This window comes from Heterodontus francisci, chromosome 3 (assembly GCF_036365525.1).
Source record: "Heterodontus francisci isolate sHetFra1 chromosome 3, sHetFra1.hap1, whole genome shotgun sequence".
NCBI lineage: Eukaryota > Metazoa > Chordata > Chondrichthyes > Heterodontiformes > Heterodontidae > Heterodontus > Heterodontus francisci.
The window spans coordinates 193,479,819-193,497,317 of NC_090373.1; the positions used below are offsets into that span (position 1 = coordinate 193,479,819).

Here is a 17,499-nt window from a genome sequence, read left to right on the forward strand (position 1 = left end):
CTTCCCTTAACAGCTTAGATACATTCTGTCCGCACCTGGAGATTTATGCACTTTCAAAGATGTCAAACCTCTTAATACTTCCTTTCTCATGATGTTAATTTCATCTAATATTTCTCACTCCTCCTCCCTGATTGCAATCTCTTACTGTAACTTTTGGTGGAAATTCAAGAGAAATGGTGTAAAACATCTAGTTGAAGCTATGGGTGGTAACTTCAACTTCAACTTGGATAATGTGACAACTTACAGTTACTGCTTGGGAGACCAGTCCCACTGCTGAGATTTTGAGTTTATGTCCAGAAGAGGGCACCAAACACGCACCAAATTAGCAAATCCACCGTCTGATCGTTCCAGTGTGGATTTCCCATTTGCTGTCTGATTTATTCTGTGGCTTCTCACGCTGTGGATCCTGGGGTAAACATAGACATCTACAGCACTGAATGAAGCCATTTGGCCATCATTTCTGTGACAGTCGAAAAAGAGCTATTCAACCTAATCCCACTTTCCAGCTGTTATATATTGTTATTCTATCTGTAAAGTGCTAGGAGAGAGATCGACTATTGACATGCTGTTCTCCCTTCGTCAGATACAGGAGAAATGCCGTGAACAACAGATGCCCCTCTACATTGCTTTCATTGATCTCACCAAAGCCTTTGACCTCGTCAGCAGACGTGGTCTCTTCAGACTACTAGAAAAGATCGGATGTCCACCAAAGCTACTAAGTATCATCACCTCATTCCATGACAATATGAAAGGCACAATTCAACATGGTGGCTCCTCATCAGAGCCCTTTCCTATCCTGAGTGGTGTGAAACAGGGCTGTGTTCTCGCACCCACACTTTTTGGGATTTTCTTCTCCCTGCTGCTTTCACATGCGTTCAAATCCTCTGAAGAAGGAATTTTCCTCCACACAAGATCAGGGGGCAGGTTGTTCAACCTTGCCCGTCTAAGAGCGAAGTCCAAAGTACGGAAAGTCCTCATCAGAGAACTCCTCTTTGCTGACGATGCTGCTTTAACATCTCACACTGAAGAATGCCTGCAGAGTCTCATCGACAGGTTTGCGTCTGCCTGCAATGAATTTGGCCTAACCATCAGCCTCAAGAAAACGAACATCATGGGGCAGGATGTCAGAAATGCTCCATCCATCAATATTGGCGACCACGCTCTGGAAGTGGTTCAAGAGTTCACCTACCTAGGCTCAACTATCACCAGTAACCTGTCTCTAGATGCAGAAATCAACAAGCGCATGGGTAAGGCTTCCACTGCTATGTTCAGACTGGCCAAGAGAGTGTGGGAAAATGGCGCACTGACACGGAACACAAAAGTCCGAGTGTATCAGGCCTGTGTCCTCAGTACCTTGCTCTACGGCAGCGAGGCCTGGACAACGTATGCCAGCCAAGAGCGACGTCTCAATTCATTCCATCTTCGCTGCCTTCGGAGAATACTTGGCATCAGGTGGCAGGACTATATCTCCAACACAGAAGTCCTTGAAGCGGCCAACATCCCCAGCTTATACACACTACTGAGTCAGCGGCGCTTGAGATGGCTTGGCCATGTGAGCCGCATGGAAGATGGCAGGATCCCCAAAGACACATTGTACAGCGAGCTCGCCACTGGTATCAGACCCACCGGCCGTCCATGTCTCCGTTATAAAGACGTCTGCAAACGCGACATGAAATCGTGTGACATTGATCACAAGTCGTGGGAGTCAGTTGCCAGCATTCGCCAGAGCTGGCGGGCAGCCATAAAGACAGGGCTAAATTGTGGCGAGTCGAAGAGACTTAGTAGTTGGCAGGAAAAAAGACAGAGGCGCAAGGGGAGAGCCAACTGTGCAACAGCCCCAACAAACAAATTTCTCTGCAGCACCTGTGGAAGAGCCTGTCACTCCAGAATTGGCCTTTATAGCCACTCCAGGCGCTGCTTCACAAACCACTGACCACCTCCAGGCGCGTATCCATTGTCTCTCGAGATAAGGAGGCCCAAAAGAAAGAAAGAAAGTGCTAGGAACTAATTAGCTAGGAACTAGTTGTTATGTGCAAGTGTTCCAGCGGGGCCACATTCACGGCTGCACTGGAGAGAGAGTCATGTGGCCAGTCCTACAGCAGGCAGCATGGTGGCTGAACAAATAAATGAAAAGCTCAAGGGTGGTAAGGATAATCCAGGAAATGATAGGCCGGTGAGCCTTACGTCAGTGGTAGGGAAACTATTGGAGAGGATTCTTCGAGACAGGATTTACTCCCATTTGGAAACAAACAAACTTATTAGTGAGAGACAGCATGGTTTTGTGAAGGGGAGGTCGTGTCTTACTAATTTGATTGAGTTTTTTGAGGAAGTGAGGAAGATGATTGATGAGGGAAGGGCGGTGGATGTTGTCTATATGGACTTTAGTAAAGCCTTTGACAAGGTCCCGCATGGCAGACTGGTGCAAAAGGTGAAGTCACACGGGATCAGAGGTGAGCTGGCAAGATGGATACAGAACTGGCTCAGTCACAGAAGACAGAGGGTAACAGTGGATGGGTGTTTTTCTGAATGGAGGGATGTGACTAGTGGTGTTCGGCAGGGATCAGTGCTGGGACCTTTGCTCTTTGTAGTATATATAAATGATTTGGAGGAAAATGTCGCTGGTCTGATTAGTAAGTTTGCGGACGACACAAAGGTAGGTGGAGTTGCGGATAATGATGAGGATTGTCAGAGGATACAGCAGGATATAGATCGGTTGGAGACTTGGGCGGAGAAATGGCAGATGGAGTTTAATCCGGACAAATGTGAGGTAATGCATTTTGGAAGGTCTAATGCAGGTGGGAAGTATACAGTAAATGGCAGAACCCTTAGGAGTATTGACAGGCAGAGAGATCTGGGCGTACAGGTCCACAGGTCACTGAAAGTGGCAACGCAGGTGGATAAGGTAGTCAAGAAGGCATACGGCATGCTTGCCTTCATCGGTCGGGGCATAGAGTATAAAAATTGGCAAGTCATGTTGCAGCTGTACAGAACCTTAGTTAGGCCACACTTAGAATATTGTGTGCAATTCTAGTCGCCACACTACCAGAAGGACGTGGAGGCTTTGGAGAGGGTACAGAGGAGGTTTACCAGGACGTTGCCTGGTCTGGAGGGCATTAGCTATGAGGAGAGGTTGGAAAAACTCGGATTTTTTTCACTGGAACGACGGAGGTGGAGGGGCGACATGAAAGAGGTTTACAAAGTTATGAGCGGCATGGACAGAGTGGATAGTCAGAAGCTTTTTCCCAGGGTGGAAGAGTCAGTTACTAGGGGACATAGGTTTAAGGTGCGAGGGGCAAAGTTTAGAGGGGATGTGCGAGGCAAGGTTTTTACACAGAGGGTGGTGAGTGCCTGGAACTTGCTGCCAGGGGCGGTGGTGGAAGCAGATACGATCGCGACGTTTAAGAGACATCTTGACAAATATATGAATAAGAAGGGAATAGAGGGATATGGGCCCCAGAAGTGCAGAAGGTGTTAGTTTCGGCAGGCATCAAGATCGGCGCAGGCTTGGAGGGCCGAATGGCCTGTTCCTGTGCTGTACTGTTCTTTCTTCTTTGTTCTTTCCAAGTGTTATTATTTCCAACAGCTGGGAATCAGAAAACAACAAGAAGACGTAACACCAGCTCTTAATCCATAGCTCTGGAGGTTACAGCATGTCGTACATATCCAAGTATTTTTTGAATGTGGGTTTTTACCTCCTCCACCCTGACAGACAGTGAGTTCCAGACCCCCTCACCATCCTCTGGGTGAAAACATTTCTCCTCATTTCCCACTAATCCTTCATTCAACCAATTACTTTAAATCTATGCCCCCGGTTATTGCCCTCTTTGCTAAGGGAAATCGCTACTTGTTATCCACTCTATCTAGACCTCTCATAATTTTATACAGCTCACTTAAATTTTCCCTCAGCCTCCTCAGTTCCACAGAAAACCCCAACCTATCCAAACTTTCCTCAAAGCTAAAGTCCTGGCAACATTCTTCTCGTAAAGTTGAGACATGGGAGTTCTTCAACTCTGCATTGAAAAAAAGGAGCACTATCTGCTTAAATAGTGCATGGGGCACTGAGACAGCACAGTGTACCTGAGCACTGTGATGGTGTGAGGGGCTTCAGTTACATGGAGAGAATAGATAAACTGGGATTGTTTAGAAGGTTAAAGGGAGATTTAATAGAGATGTTCAAAATCGTGAATGGTTTTGGCAGAGTAAAAGCAGAGAAACTGTTTCCAGTGGCAGAAGGTGTTGGTAACCAGAGGCCACAGATTTAAGGTAATTGGCAAAAGAACCAGAGGCAACAGGAGATTTTATTTTACACAGCGTGTTGTTGTGATCTGGAATGTACTGTCTGAAAAGGAAGTGGAAGCAGATTCAACAGTAATTTTCAGAAGGGAATTGGTTAAATAATTGAACGGAAAAAGAATTACAGGGCTGTGGGAAAAGAGCAGTGGTGTGGGACTAATTGGATTGCTCTTTCAAAAGGCCGGCATAGGTGCGATGGGCTGAATGGCCTGCTTTTGTACTTTATGATTATACATAGCTCCTAACACAAACTCAGCAGGTCTGACAGCATCTGTGGATTCAATGAATGGCCTGACACTGAGAAGTTCCGAGGAACAAAGGGACCTCGGCGTGTTTGTCCATAGATCTCTGAAGGCAGAAGGGCAGGTTAATAGGGTGGTGAAAAAGGCAGATGGGACACTTGCCTTTATCAATCGAGGCATAGATTACAAAAGCAGAGAGGTCATGTTGGAGTTGTACGGAACTTTGGTAAGGCCACAGCTGGAGTACTGTGTGCAATTCTGGTCACCACGTTATAGGAAGGATGTGATTGCATTGGAGGGGGAGCAGAGGCGATTCACCAGGATGTTGCCTGGGATGGAACATTTAAGCTATGAAGAGAGGTTGGATAGGCTTGGGTTGTTTTCGCTGGAGCAGAGAAGACTGAGGGGTGACCTGATCGAGGTGTACAAGGTTATGAGGGGCATGGGCAGGGTGGATAGGGAGCAGCTGTTCCCCTTAGTTGAAGGGTCAGTTACGAGGGGTCACAAGTTTAGGGTGAGGGGCGGGAGGTTTAAGGGGGATTTGTGGAAGAACTTTTGTACCCAGAGGGTGGTGACGGTCTGGAATGCCCTGCCTGGGAGGGTGGCAGAGGCGGGTTGCCTCACATCCTTTAAAAAGTACCTGGATGAGCACTTGACATGTCATAACATTCAAGGCCATGGGCCAAGTGCTGGCAAATGGGATTAGGTAGACAGGTCAGGTGTTTTAATGCATCAGTGCAGACTGGATGGGCCGAAGGGCCTCTTCTGCACTGTATTATTCTGTGAAGCTGAGGTACTCACACAAGCTAAGATCCTCACACAAGCTGAGATACTCACACAAGCCTACTGCACCTGGTATTCCCAGGCAGTCTCCCATCCAAATACTAACCAGGCCTGAGTCTGCTTAGTTTCTGAAATCAGATGAGATCGGGCATTTTCAGACTAGTATGGCCGTAGGCAGCAGCTACCAGGGGCAGTCACTTGGCTGGGAGTGTACTACAGGCCGCCAAACAGTCAGGGCGAGATAGAGGAGCAGATATGTCGGGAAATCTCAGAGAGGTGTAAAAATAATAGGGTGAGTGACTGCCCTTGATATGAAGGCAGCATTTGACTGAATATGGCATCAGCGCACAGACTGCAGGGGCCAGCGAGAAAAAGCTTGCCCATTGCTTGTGTGCCTGAGTGTATGTGAAGGGCTGTTATGTCAGCAGCCTCTGCTGGCAGCAAAAGCCTACTGCACCTGGTATTCCCAGGCAGTCTCCCATCCAAGTACTAACCAGGCCTGAGTCTGCTTAGCTTCCGAGATCAGACGAGATCAGGCGTGTTCAGACTAGTATGGCCGTAGGCAGCAGCTTCCTGCCTTTTTCTTTACTTCAAGGCATGCGGTGCCGTCACTTCTTTTTGCCAGTCTCTGTATTTTTTTTTTGACAAATCTTGCCCACCTTGCTCTCTTCCTTCCCCGCCTGGCACATCTGAAAACTACAAGCCCTACTCACGCTTCACCAGCCTCCACCCTGCACTCTCCAACAATTCAACATTCCTCCCTTCCACGCTGCTGCCAGCAAACCCTGCACAAGCGGCAGCCACACATTCAAAACCCTCTCTTTTCTCATTCTCTTTCAACACAGCCACCGGCAGCACACCAGCAACTTGCTTTCATACAGCGCCTTCAACTTAGCAACCCTTCCCTCCGCGCCATACGGGATACAAAGACAAATACCAATTCAAGGCGGCCAACCGGAGCCAAGGCACACAGCAGCCATCCACCAATTCAACTGCGCAACCACTCCAGACCACCAGAACACTTGACAAGTCACTTCTCTGTAAACAACACCCACAGTCACAAAACACCTGCTGTTTACTTAGCTGAAGACATGTGACTACCAGTAATTCTTTTTAAACAAAGTTCTTCCAGTCATCTTTTAAAAAAAACCAAGTCCAGCATCTATGGAATCACTTCAGTCCTCCAAAGGAATCCATCTCTAGAATCTTCAACCACGAGTCCTCAAAAAAAATTAAAAAATAGAAGCACTTTCATAACTGCCCGGGTCTGGTTAGTCAGTGACTTTACCTAACAGAAACAGCTTCTGAATTCAGTCTTCACTGTCATCTGCTTGATGGCACGCCACTCCTGCCTAATCTGCCTTGTCTGCCTGCTCTGCTTGAGCTGGGAAGGATTCTGTCTCCTTTAATCTGGTTCTAACCAGTGTCAGTTTCCCTGGAAACCTGAAGTTGTTTTTCCAGCTTCTGATGCTGTTTCAATTCTAGTTTTTGTTTCAATTCTAGTTTTCCTCTCAGGGTAGAAAAAAAACAAGCTTTGCAGCAAAAAGATTCCATCACACTGGTCCATTGATATATTCCTGCAATCATAGAATAGAATCATAGAATGGCCTTTCACCCCATCATGTCGGTGCCACTATCTGCAAGAGCAATTCACCTAGCCCCACTCTCCTGCTTTTTCCCCATAGCCTCAGATAATTCTCCAGTTCTCTTTTGAAGGCCTCCATTACACTCCATTGCCTCCACTACAGTCTTATCAGTGCATTCCGGATCCTAACCACTCGCTGTGTAAAAATGTTTTTCCTCTTGTCACTCTTGCTTCTTTTGTCAATGACCTTAAATCAGTGCCCTCTGGCTCTGGATCCTTCCACCAATGGCAACAGTTTCTTCCCGTCTCCTCTGTCCAGACACCTCATGATTTTGAATACCTCTATCAAATCTCCTCTTAATCATCTCCAAGGAGAACAGACCCAGTTTTGCCAACCTATCCACGTAACTGAAGTTACCCCAAAGCTGTAAATCCCCATCCCACACACTCTCCTTCCTCCCCATGCTGAAATTTAAACCCATCGCACCATCTCTACCATTTCTTTCCTCCATTCACAGTTTTTTCCTCCCGCTATTGCGACTGGGTTCAGTTCTCCAGCCCCTGTGCACAGAGTGAGAATCAAATCAATGAGTCGATAATTTTCTTTCCTGGTCACTGGGACACTGAAGCTCCACCTATTCTCTGTGCCGTCACCAAGATGACCAAGCATGCACTCTCCTCCCTGCTCAACCAAGATGGCAGCCATTAAACTGGGCCTGTTCCCAGGAAAAAGCTCCGGAGCTGCAAATGCGGGACCTGGAAGTTATTGGGGGCTTGCAGCCTACATCAGATGTTACTGAAGCCTCCCCCCCCACTTGCTGGCTCCATTCCTCCCCTGCGCTCTCCCGACTCTCATCCACTGCAAAAGCCGACAGCTTTCTTCTTTATTATCAACTACTCAGTCATTTTCTGAATCATACATCCCTACATTCAAGTCCATATCATTGATAGATACCACAAAAAGCAAGGGACATAGTGTTGAACTCTGCAGAACCCCACTGGAAACAACCTTTCAGTCACAAAAACACCCATCAAACGTTACCCTTTGCTTCCTATCTCTGAGTCAGTTTTGAATCCAACTTGCCACTTTGCTTTGGATCCCATGGTCTTTTACTTTTATGACCAGACTGCCATGTGGCTCATCAAAAGCCTTACTAAATCCATGTAGACTACATCAAATGCACTGCCCTCATTGACCCTCCTTGCTACCTGTTCAAAAAATTCAATCATGTTAGTCAGACAAGACCTACCCTTAACAAATCCATGCTGACTGTCTTTGATTAATCTGTGTCTTTCTAAATGATGATTTATCCTGTTCCTCAGAATTTATTCAATAATTTTCCTACCAAGGAGGTTAGGCTGACTGGCCTACAATTACTCAGTCTATCCATTTCTCCCTTTTTAAACAATGGTACAACGTTAGCTGTCCTCCTGTCCTCCAGCACCATACCTGTAGCAAGAGAGAATTGGAAAACGATGCTCAGAGCCGCCGCTATTTCTTCTCTTGCTTCCCTTAACAGCTTAGATACATTCTGTCCGCACCTGGAGATTTATGCACTTTCAAAGATGTCAAACCTCTTAATACTTCCTTTCTCATGATGTTAATTTCATCTAATATTTCTCACTCCTCCTCCCTGATTGCAATCTCTTACTGTAACTTTTGGTGGAAATTCAAGAGAAATGGTGTAAAACATCTAGTTGAAGCTATGGGTGGTAACTTCAACTTCAACTTGGATAATGTGACAACTTACAGTTACTGCTTGGGAGACCAGTCCCACTGCTGAGATTTTGAGTTTATGTCCAGAAGAGGGCACCAAACACGCACCAAATTAGCAAATCCACCGTCTGATCGTTCCAGTGTGGATTTCCCATTTGCTGTCTGATTTATTCTGTGGCTTCTCACGCTGTGGATCCTGGGGTAAACAGAGACATCTACAGCACTGAATGAAGCCATTTGGCCATCATTTCTGTGACAGTCAAAAAAGAGCTATTCAACCTAATCCCACTTTCCAGCTGTTATATATTGTTATTCTATCTGTAAAGTGCTAGGAACTAATTAGCTAGGAACTAGTTGTTATGTGCAAGTGTTCCAGCGGGGCCACATTCACGGCTGCACTGGAGAGAGAGTCATGTGGCCAGTCCTACAGCAGGCAGCATGGTGGCTGAACAAATAAATGAAAAGCTCAAGGGTGGTAAGGATAATCCAGGAAATTATAGGCCGGTGAGCCTTACGTCAGTGGTAGGGAAACTATTGGAGAGGATTCTTCGAGACAGGATTTACTCCCATTTGGAAACAAACAAACTTATTAGTGAGAGACAGCATGGTTTTGTGAAGGGGAGGTCGTGTCTTACTAATTTGATTGAGTTTTTTGAGGAAGTGAGGAAGATGATTGATGAGGGAAGGGCGGTGGATGTTGTCTATATGGACTTTAGTAAAGCCTTTGACAAGGTCCCGCATGGCAGACTGGTGCAAAAGGTGAAGTCACACGGGATCAGAGGTGAGCTGGCAAGATGGATACAGAACTGGCTCAGTCACAGAAGACAGAGGGTAACAGTGGATGGGTGTTTTTCTGAATGGAGGGATGTGACTAGTGGTGTTCGGCAGGGATCAGTGCTGGGACCTTTGCTCTTTGTAGTATATATAAATGATTTGGAGGAAAATGTCGCTGGTCTGATTAGTAAGTTTGCGGACGACACAAAGGTAGGTGGAGTTGCGGATAATGATGAGGATTGTCAGAGGATACAGCAGGATATAGATCGGTTGGAGACTTGGGCGGAGAAATGGCAGATGGAGTTTAATCCGGACAAATGTGAGGTAATGCATTTTGGAAGGTCTAATGCAGGTGGGAAGTATACAGTAAATGGCAGAACCCTTAGGAGTATTGACAGGCAGAGAGATCTGGGCGTACAGGTCCACAGGTCACTGAAAGTGGCAACGCAGGTGGATAAGGTAGTCAAGAAGGCATACGGCATGCTTGCCTTCATCGGTCGGGGCATAGAGTATAAAAATTGGCAAGTCATGTTGCAGCTGTACAGAACCTTAGTTCGGCCACACTTAGAATATTGTGTGCAATTCTAGTCGCCACACTACCAGAAGGACGTGGAGGCTTTGGAGAGGGTACAGAGGAGGTTTACCAGGACGTTGCCTGGTCTGGAGGGCATTAGCTATGAGGAGAGGTTGGAAAAACTCGGATTTTTTTCACTGGAACGACGGAGGTGGAGGGGCGACATGAAAGAGGTTTACAAAGTTATGAGCGGCATGGACAGAGTGGATAGTCAGAAGCTTTTTCCCAGGGTGGAAGAGTCAGTTACTAGGGGACATAGGTTTAAGGTGCGAGGGGCAAAGTTTAGAGGGGATGTGCGAGGCAAGGTTTTTACACAGAGGGTGGTGAGTGCCTGGAACTTGCTGCCAGGGGCGGTGGTGGAAGCAGATACGATCGCGACGTTTAAGAGACATCTTGACAAATATATGAATAAGAAGGGAATAGAGGGATATGGGCCCCAGAAGTGCAGAAGATGTTAGTTTCGGCAGGCATCAAGATCGGCGCAGGCTTGGAGGGCCGAATGGCCTGTTCCTGTGCTGTACTGTTCTTTCTTCTTTGTTCTTTCCAAGTGTTATTATTTCCAACAGCTGGGAATCAGAAAACAACAAGAAGACGTAACACCAGCTCTTAATCCATAGCTCTGGAGGTTACAGCATGTCGTACATATCCAAGTATTTTTTGAATGTGGGTTTTTACCTCCTCCACCCTGACAGACAGTGAGTTCCAGACCCCCTCACCATCCTCTGGGTGAAAACATTTCTCCTCATTTCCCACTAATCCTTCATTCAACCAATTACTTTAAATCTATGCCCCCGGTTATTGCCCTCTTTGCTAAGGGAAATCGCTACTTGTTATCCACTCTATCTAGACCTCTCATAATTTTATACAGCTCACTTAAATTTTCCCTCAGCCTCCTCAGTTCCACAGAAAACCCCAACCTATCCAAACTTTCCTCAAAGCTAAAGTCCTGGCAACATTCTTCTCGTAAAGTTGAGACATGGGAGTTCTTCAACTCTGCATTGAAAAAAAGGAGCACTATCTGCTTAAATAGTGCATGGGGCACTGAGACAGCACAGTGTACCTGAGCACTGTGATGGTGTGAGGGGCTTCAGTTACATGGAGAGAATAGATAAACTGGGATTGTTTAGAAGGTTAAAGGGAGATTTAATAGAGATGTTCAAAATCGTGAATGGTTTTGGCAGAGTAAAAGCAGAGAAACTGTTTCCAGTGGCAGAAGGTGTTGGTAACCAGAGGCCACAGATTTAAGGTAATTGGCAAAAGAACCAGAGGCAACAGGAGATTTTATTTTACACAGCGTGTTGTTGTGATCTGGAATGTACTGTCTGAAAAGGAAGTGGAAGCAGATTCAACAGTAATTTTCAGAAGGGAATTGGTTAAATAATTGAACGGAAAAAGAATTACAGGGCTGTGGGAAAAGAGCAGTGGTGTGGGACTAATTGGATTGCTCTTTCAAAAGGCCGGCATAGGTGCGATGGGCTGAATGGCCTGCTTTTGTACTTTATGATTATACATAGCTCCTAACACAAACTCAGCAGGTCTGACAGCATCTGTGGATTCAATGAATGGCCTGACACTGAGAAGTTCCGAGGAACAAAGGGACCTCGGCGTGTTTGTCCATAGATCTCTGAAGGCAGAAGGGCAGGTTAATAGGGTGGTGAAAAAGGCAGATGGGACACTTGCCTTTATCAATCGAGGCATAGATTACAAAAGCAGAGAGGTCATGTTGGAGTTGTACGGAACTTTGGTAAGGCCACAGCTGGAGTACTGTGTGCAATTCTGGTCACCACGTTATAGGAAGGATGTGATTGCATTGGAGGGGGAGCAGAGGCGATTCACCAGGATGTTGCCTGGGATGGAACATTTAAGCTATGAAGAGAGGTTGGATAGGCTTGGGTTGTTTTCGCTGGAGCAGAGAAGACTGAGGGGTGACCTGATCGAGGTGTACAAGGTTATGAGGGGCATGGGCAGGGTGGATAGGGAGCAGCTGTTCCCCTTAGTTGAAGGGTCAGTTACGAGGGGTCACAAGTTTAGGGTGAGGGGCGGGAGGTTTAAGGGGGATTTGTGGAAGAACTTTTGTACCCAGAGGGTGGTGACGGTCTGGAATGCCCTGCCTGGGAGGGTGGCAGAGGCGGGTTGCCTCACATCCTTTAAAAAGTACCTGGATGAGCACTTGACATGTCATAACATTCAAGGCCATGGGCCAAGTGCTGGCAAATGGGATTAGGTAGACAGGTCAGGTGTTTTAATGCATCGGTGCAGACTGGATGGGCCGAAGGGCCTCTTCTGCACTGTATTATTCTGTGAAGCTGAGGTACTCACACAAGCTAAGATCCTCACACAAGCTGAGATACTCACACAAGCCTACTGCACCTGGTATTCCCAGGCAGTCTCCCATCCAAATACTAACCAGGCCTGAGTCTGCTTAGTTTCTGAAATCAGATGAGATCGGGCATTTTCAGACTAGTATGGCCGTAGGCAGCAGCTACCAGGGGCAGTCACTTGGCTGGGAGTGTACTACAGGCCGCCAAACAGTCAGGGCGAGATAGAGGAGCAGATATGTCGGGAAATCTCAGAGAGGTGTAAAAATAATAGGGTGAGTGACTGCCCTTGATATGAAGGCAGCATTTGACTGAATATGGCATCAGCGCACAGACTGCAGGGGCCAGCGAGAAAAAGCTTGCCCATTGCTTGTGTGCCTGAGTGCATGTGAAGGGCTGTTATGTCAGCAGCCTCTGCTGGCAGCAAAAGCCTACTGCACCTGGTATTCCCAGGCAGTCTCCCATCCAAGTACTAACCAGGCCTGAGTCTGCTTAGCTTCCAAGATCAGACGAGATCGGGCGTGTTCAGACTAGTATGGCCGTAGGCAGCAGCTTCCTGCCTTTTTCTTTACTTCAAGGCATGCGGTGCCGTCACTTCTTTTTGCCAGTCTCTGTATTTTTTTTTTGACAAATCTTGCCCACCTTGCTCTCTTCCTTCCCCGCCTGGCACATCTGAAAACTACAAGCCCTACTCACGCTTCACCAGCCTCCACCCTGCACTCTCCAACAATTCAACATTCCTCCCTTCCACGCTGCTGCCAGCAAACCCTGCACAAGCGGCAGCCACACATTCAAAACCCTCTCTTTTCTCATTCTCTTTCAACACAGCCACCGGCAGCACACCAGCAACTTGCTTTCATACAGCGCCTTCAACTTAGCAACCCTTCCCTCCGCGCCATACGGGATACAAAGACAAATACCAATTCAAGGCGGCCAACCGGAGCCAAGGCACACAGCAGCCATCCACCAATTCAACTGCGCAACCACTCCAGACCACCAGAACACTTGACAAGTCACTTCTCTGTAAACAACACCCACAGTCACAAAACACCTGCTGTTTACTTAGCTGAAGACATGTGACTACCAGTAATTCTTTTTAAACAAAGTTCTTCCAGTCATCTTTTAAAAAAAACCAAGTCCAACATCTATGGAATCACTTCAGTCCTCCAAAGGAATCCATCTCTAGAATCTTCAACCACGAGTCCTCAAAAAAAATTAAAAAATAGAAGCACTTTCATAACTGCCCGGGTCTGGTTAGTCAGCGACTTTACCTAACAGAAACAGCTTCTGAGTTCAGTCTTCACTGTCATCTGCTTGATGGCACGCCACTCCTGCCTAATCTGCCTTGTCTGCCTGCTCTGCTTGAGCTGGCAAGGATTCTGTCTCCTTTAATCTGGTTCTAACCAGTGTCAGTTTCCCTGGAAACCTGAAGTTGTTTTTCCAGCTTCTGATGCTGTTTCAATTCTAGTTTTTGTTTCAATTCTAGTTTTCCTCTCAGGGTAGAAAAAAAACAAGCTTTGCAGCAAAAAGATTCCATCACACTGGTCCATTGATATATTCCTGCAATCATAGAATAGAATCATAGAATGGCCTTTCACCCCATCATGTCGGTGCCACTATCTGCAAGAGCAATTCACCTAGCCCCACTCTCCTGCTTTTTCCCCATAGCCTCAGATAATTCTCCAGTTCTCTTTTGAAGGCCTCCATTACACTCCATTGCCTCCACTACAGTCTTATCAGTGCATTCCGGATCCTAACCACTCGCTGTGTAAAAATGTTTTTCCTCTTGTCACTCTTGCTTCTTTTGTCAATGACCTTAAATCAGTGCCCTCTGGCTCTGGATCCTTCCACCAATGGCAACAGTTTCTTCCCGTCTCCTCTGTGCAGACACCTCATGATTTTGAATACCTCTATCAAATCTCCTCTTAATCATCTCCAAGGAGAACAGACCCAGTTTTGCCAACCTATCCACGTAACTGAAGTTACCCCAAAGCTGTAAATCCCCATCCCACACACTCTCCTTCCTCCCCATGCTGAAATTTAAACCCATCGCACCATCTCTACCATTTCTTTCCTCCATTCACAGTTTTTTCCTCCCGCTATTGCGACTGGGTTCAGTTCTCCAGCCCCTGTGCACAGAGTGAGAATCAAATCAATGAGTCGATAATTTTCTTTCCTGGTCACTGGGACACTGAAGCTCCACCTATTCTCTGTGCCGTCACCAAGATGACCAAGCATGCACTCTCCTCCCTGCTCAACCAAGATGGCAGCCATTAAACTGGGCCTGTTCCCAGGAAAAAGCTCCGGAGCTGCAAATGCGGGACCTGGAAGTTATTGGGGGCTTGCAGCCTACATCAGATGTTACTGAAGCCTCCCCCCCCACTTGCTGGCTCCATTCCTCCCCTGCGCTCTCCCGACTCTCATCCACTGCAAAAGCCGACAGCTTTCTTCTTTATTATCAACTACTCAGTCATTTTCTGAATCATACATCCCTACATTCAAGTCCATATCATTGATAGATACCACAAAAAGCAAGGGACATAGTGTTGAACTCTGCAGAACCCCACTGGAAACAACCTTTCAGTCACAAAAACACCCATCAAACGTTACCCTTTGCTTCCTATCTCTGAGTCAGTTTTGAATCCAACTTGCCACTTTGCTTTGGATCCCATGGTCTTTTACTTTTATGACCAGTCTGCCATGTGGCTCATCAAAAGCCTTACTAAATCCATGTAGACTACATCAAATGCACTGCCCTCATTGACCCTCCTTGCTACCTGTTCAAAAAATTCAATCATGTTAGTCAGACAAGACCTACCCTTAACAAATCCATGCTGACTGTCTTTGATTAATCTGTGTCTTTCTAAATGATGATTTATCCTGTTCCTCAGAATTTATTCAATAATTTTCCTACCAAGGAGGTTAGGCTGACTGGCCTACAATTACTCAGTCTATCCATTTCTCCCTTTTTAAACAATGGTACAACGTTAGCTGTCCTCCTGTCCTCCAGCACCATACCTGTAGCAAGAGAGAATTGGAAAACGATGCTCAGAGCCGCCGCTATTTCTTCTCTTGCTTCCCTTAACAGCTTAGATACATTCTGTCCGCACCTGGAGATTTATGCACTTTCAAAGATGTCAAACCTCTTAATACTTCCTTTCTCATGATGTTAATTTCATCTAATATTTCTCACTCCTCCTCCCTGATTGCAATCTCTTACTGTAACTTTTGGTGGAAATTCAAGAGAAATGGTGTAAAACATCTAGTTGAAGCTATGGGTGGTAACTTCAACTTGGATAATGTGACAACTTAACAGTTACTGCTTGGGAGACCAGTCCCACTGCTGAGATTTTGAGTTTATGTCCAGAAGAGGGCACCAAACACGCACCAAATTAGCAAATCCACCGTCTGATCGTTCCAGTGTGGATTTCCCATTTGCTGTCTGATTTATTCTGTGGCTTCTCACGCTGTGGATCCTGGGGTAAACAGAGACATCTACAGCACTGAATGAAGCCATTTGGCCATCATTTCTGTGACAGTCGAAAAAGAGCTATTCAACCTAATCCCACTTTCCAGCTGTTATATATTGTTATTCTATCTGTAAAGTGCTAGGAGAGAGATCGACTATTGACATGCTGTTCTCCCTTCGTCAGATACAGGAGAAATGCCGTGAACAACAGATGCCCCTCTACATTGCTTTCATTGATCTCACCAAAGCCTTTGACCTCGTCAGCAGACGTGGTCTCTTCAGACTACTAGAAAAGATCGGATGTCCACCAAAGCTACTAAGTATCATCACCTCATTCCATGACAATATGAAAGGCACAATTCAACATGGTGGCTCCTCATCAGAGCCCTTTCCTATCCTGAGTGGTGTGAAACAGGGCTGTGTTCTCGCACCCACACTTTTTGGGATTTTCTTCTCCCTGCTGCTTTCACATGCGTTCAAATCCTCTGAAGAAGGAATTTTCCTCCACACAAGATCAGGGGGCAGGTTGTTCAACCTTGCCCGTCTAAGAGCGAAGTCCAAAGTACGGAAAGTCCTCATCAGAGAACTCCTCTTTGCTGACGATGCTGCTTTAACATCTCACACTGAAGAATGCCTGCAGAGTCTCATCGACAGGTTTGCGTCTGCCTGCAATGAATTTGGCCTAACCATCAGCCTCAAGAAAACGAACATCATGGGGCAGGATGTCAGAAATGCTCCATCCATCAATATTGGCGACCACGCTCTGGAAGTGGTTCAAGAGTTCACCTACCTAGGCTCAACTATCACCAGTAACCTGTCTCTAGATGCAGAAATCAACAAGCGCATGGGTAAGGCTTCCACTGCTATGTTCAGACTGGCCAAGAGAGTGTGGGAAAATGGCGCACTGACACGGAACACAAAAGTCCGAGTGTATCAGGCCTGTGTCCTCAGTACCTTGCTCTACGGCAGCGAGGCCTGGACAACGTATGCCAGCCAAGAGCGACGTCTCAATTCATTCCATCTTCGCTGCCTTCGGAGAATACTTGGCATCAGGTGGCAGGACTATATCTCCAACACAGAAGTCCTTGAAGCGGCCAACATCCCCAGCTTATACACACTACTGAGTCAGCGGCGCTTGAGATGGCTTGGCCATGTGAGCCGCATGGAAGATGGCAGGATCCCCAAAGACACATTGTACAGCGAGCTCGCCACTGGTATCAGACCCACCGGCCGTCCATGTCTCCGTTATAAAGACGTCTGCAAACGCGACATGAAATCGTGTGACATTGATCACAAGTCGTGGGAGTCAGTTGCCAGCATTCGCCAGAGCTGGCGGGCAGCCATAAAGACAGGGCTAAATTGTGGCGAGTCGAAGAGACTTAGTAGTTGGCAGGAAAAAAGACAGAGGCGCAAGGGGAGAGCCAACTGTGCAACAGCCCCAACAAACAAATTTCTCTGCAGCACCTGTGGAAGAGCCTGTCACTCCAGAATTGGCCTTTATAGCCACTCCAGGCGCTGCTTCACAAACCACTGACCACCTCCAGGCGCGTATCCATTGTCTCTCGAGATAAGGAGGCCCAAAAGAAAGAAAGAAAGTGCTAGGAACTAATTAGCTAGGAACTAGTTGTTATGTGCAAGTGTTCCAGCGGGGCCACATTCACGGCTGCACTGGAGAGAGAGTCATGTGGCCAGTCCTACAGCAGGCAGCATGGTGGCTGAACAAATAAATGAAAAGCTCAAGGGT

The 17,499-nt window shown here is 46.7% G+C and overlaps 4 non-coding genes across 4 annotated transcripts; all 4 read right to left on the reverse strand.

Moving 5' to 3' along the window:
• Positions 1 to 5,375: 5,375 nt before the first annotated feature.
• LOC137367780 (5S ribosomal RNA) lies at positions 5,376 to 5,494 on the reverse strand. The gene has a single exon (XR_010974259.1). It is a non-coding gene; the product is annotated as a 5S ribosomal RNA (ribosomal RNA).
• Positions 5,495 to 5,763: 269 nt separating this feature from the next.
• On the reverse strand, positions 5,764 to 5,882 carry LOC137367415 (5S ribosomal RNA). The gene has a single exon (XR_010973909.1). It is a non-coding gene; the product is annotated as a 5S ribosomal RNA (ribosomal RNA).
• A 6,444-nt stretch (positions 5,883 to 12,326) lies between these two features.
• Positions 12,327 to 12,445, reverse strand: LOC137367781 (5S ribosomal RNA). The gene has a single exon (XR_010974260.1). It is a non-coding gene; the product is annotated as a 5S ribosomal RNA (ribosomal RNA).
• A 269-nt stretch (positions 12,446 to 12,714) lies between these two features.
• LOC137367460 (5S ribosomal RNA) lies at positions 12,715 to 12,833 on the reverse strand. Its single transcript, XR_010973953.1, has one exon. It is a non-coding gene; the product is annotated as a 5S ribosomal RNA (ribosomal RNA).
• Positions 12,834 to 17,499: the final 4,666 nt, after the last annotated feature.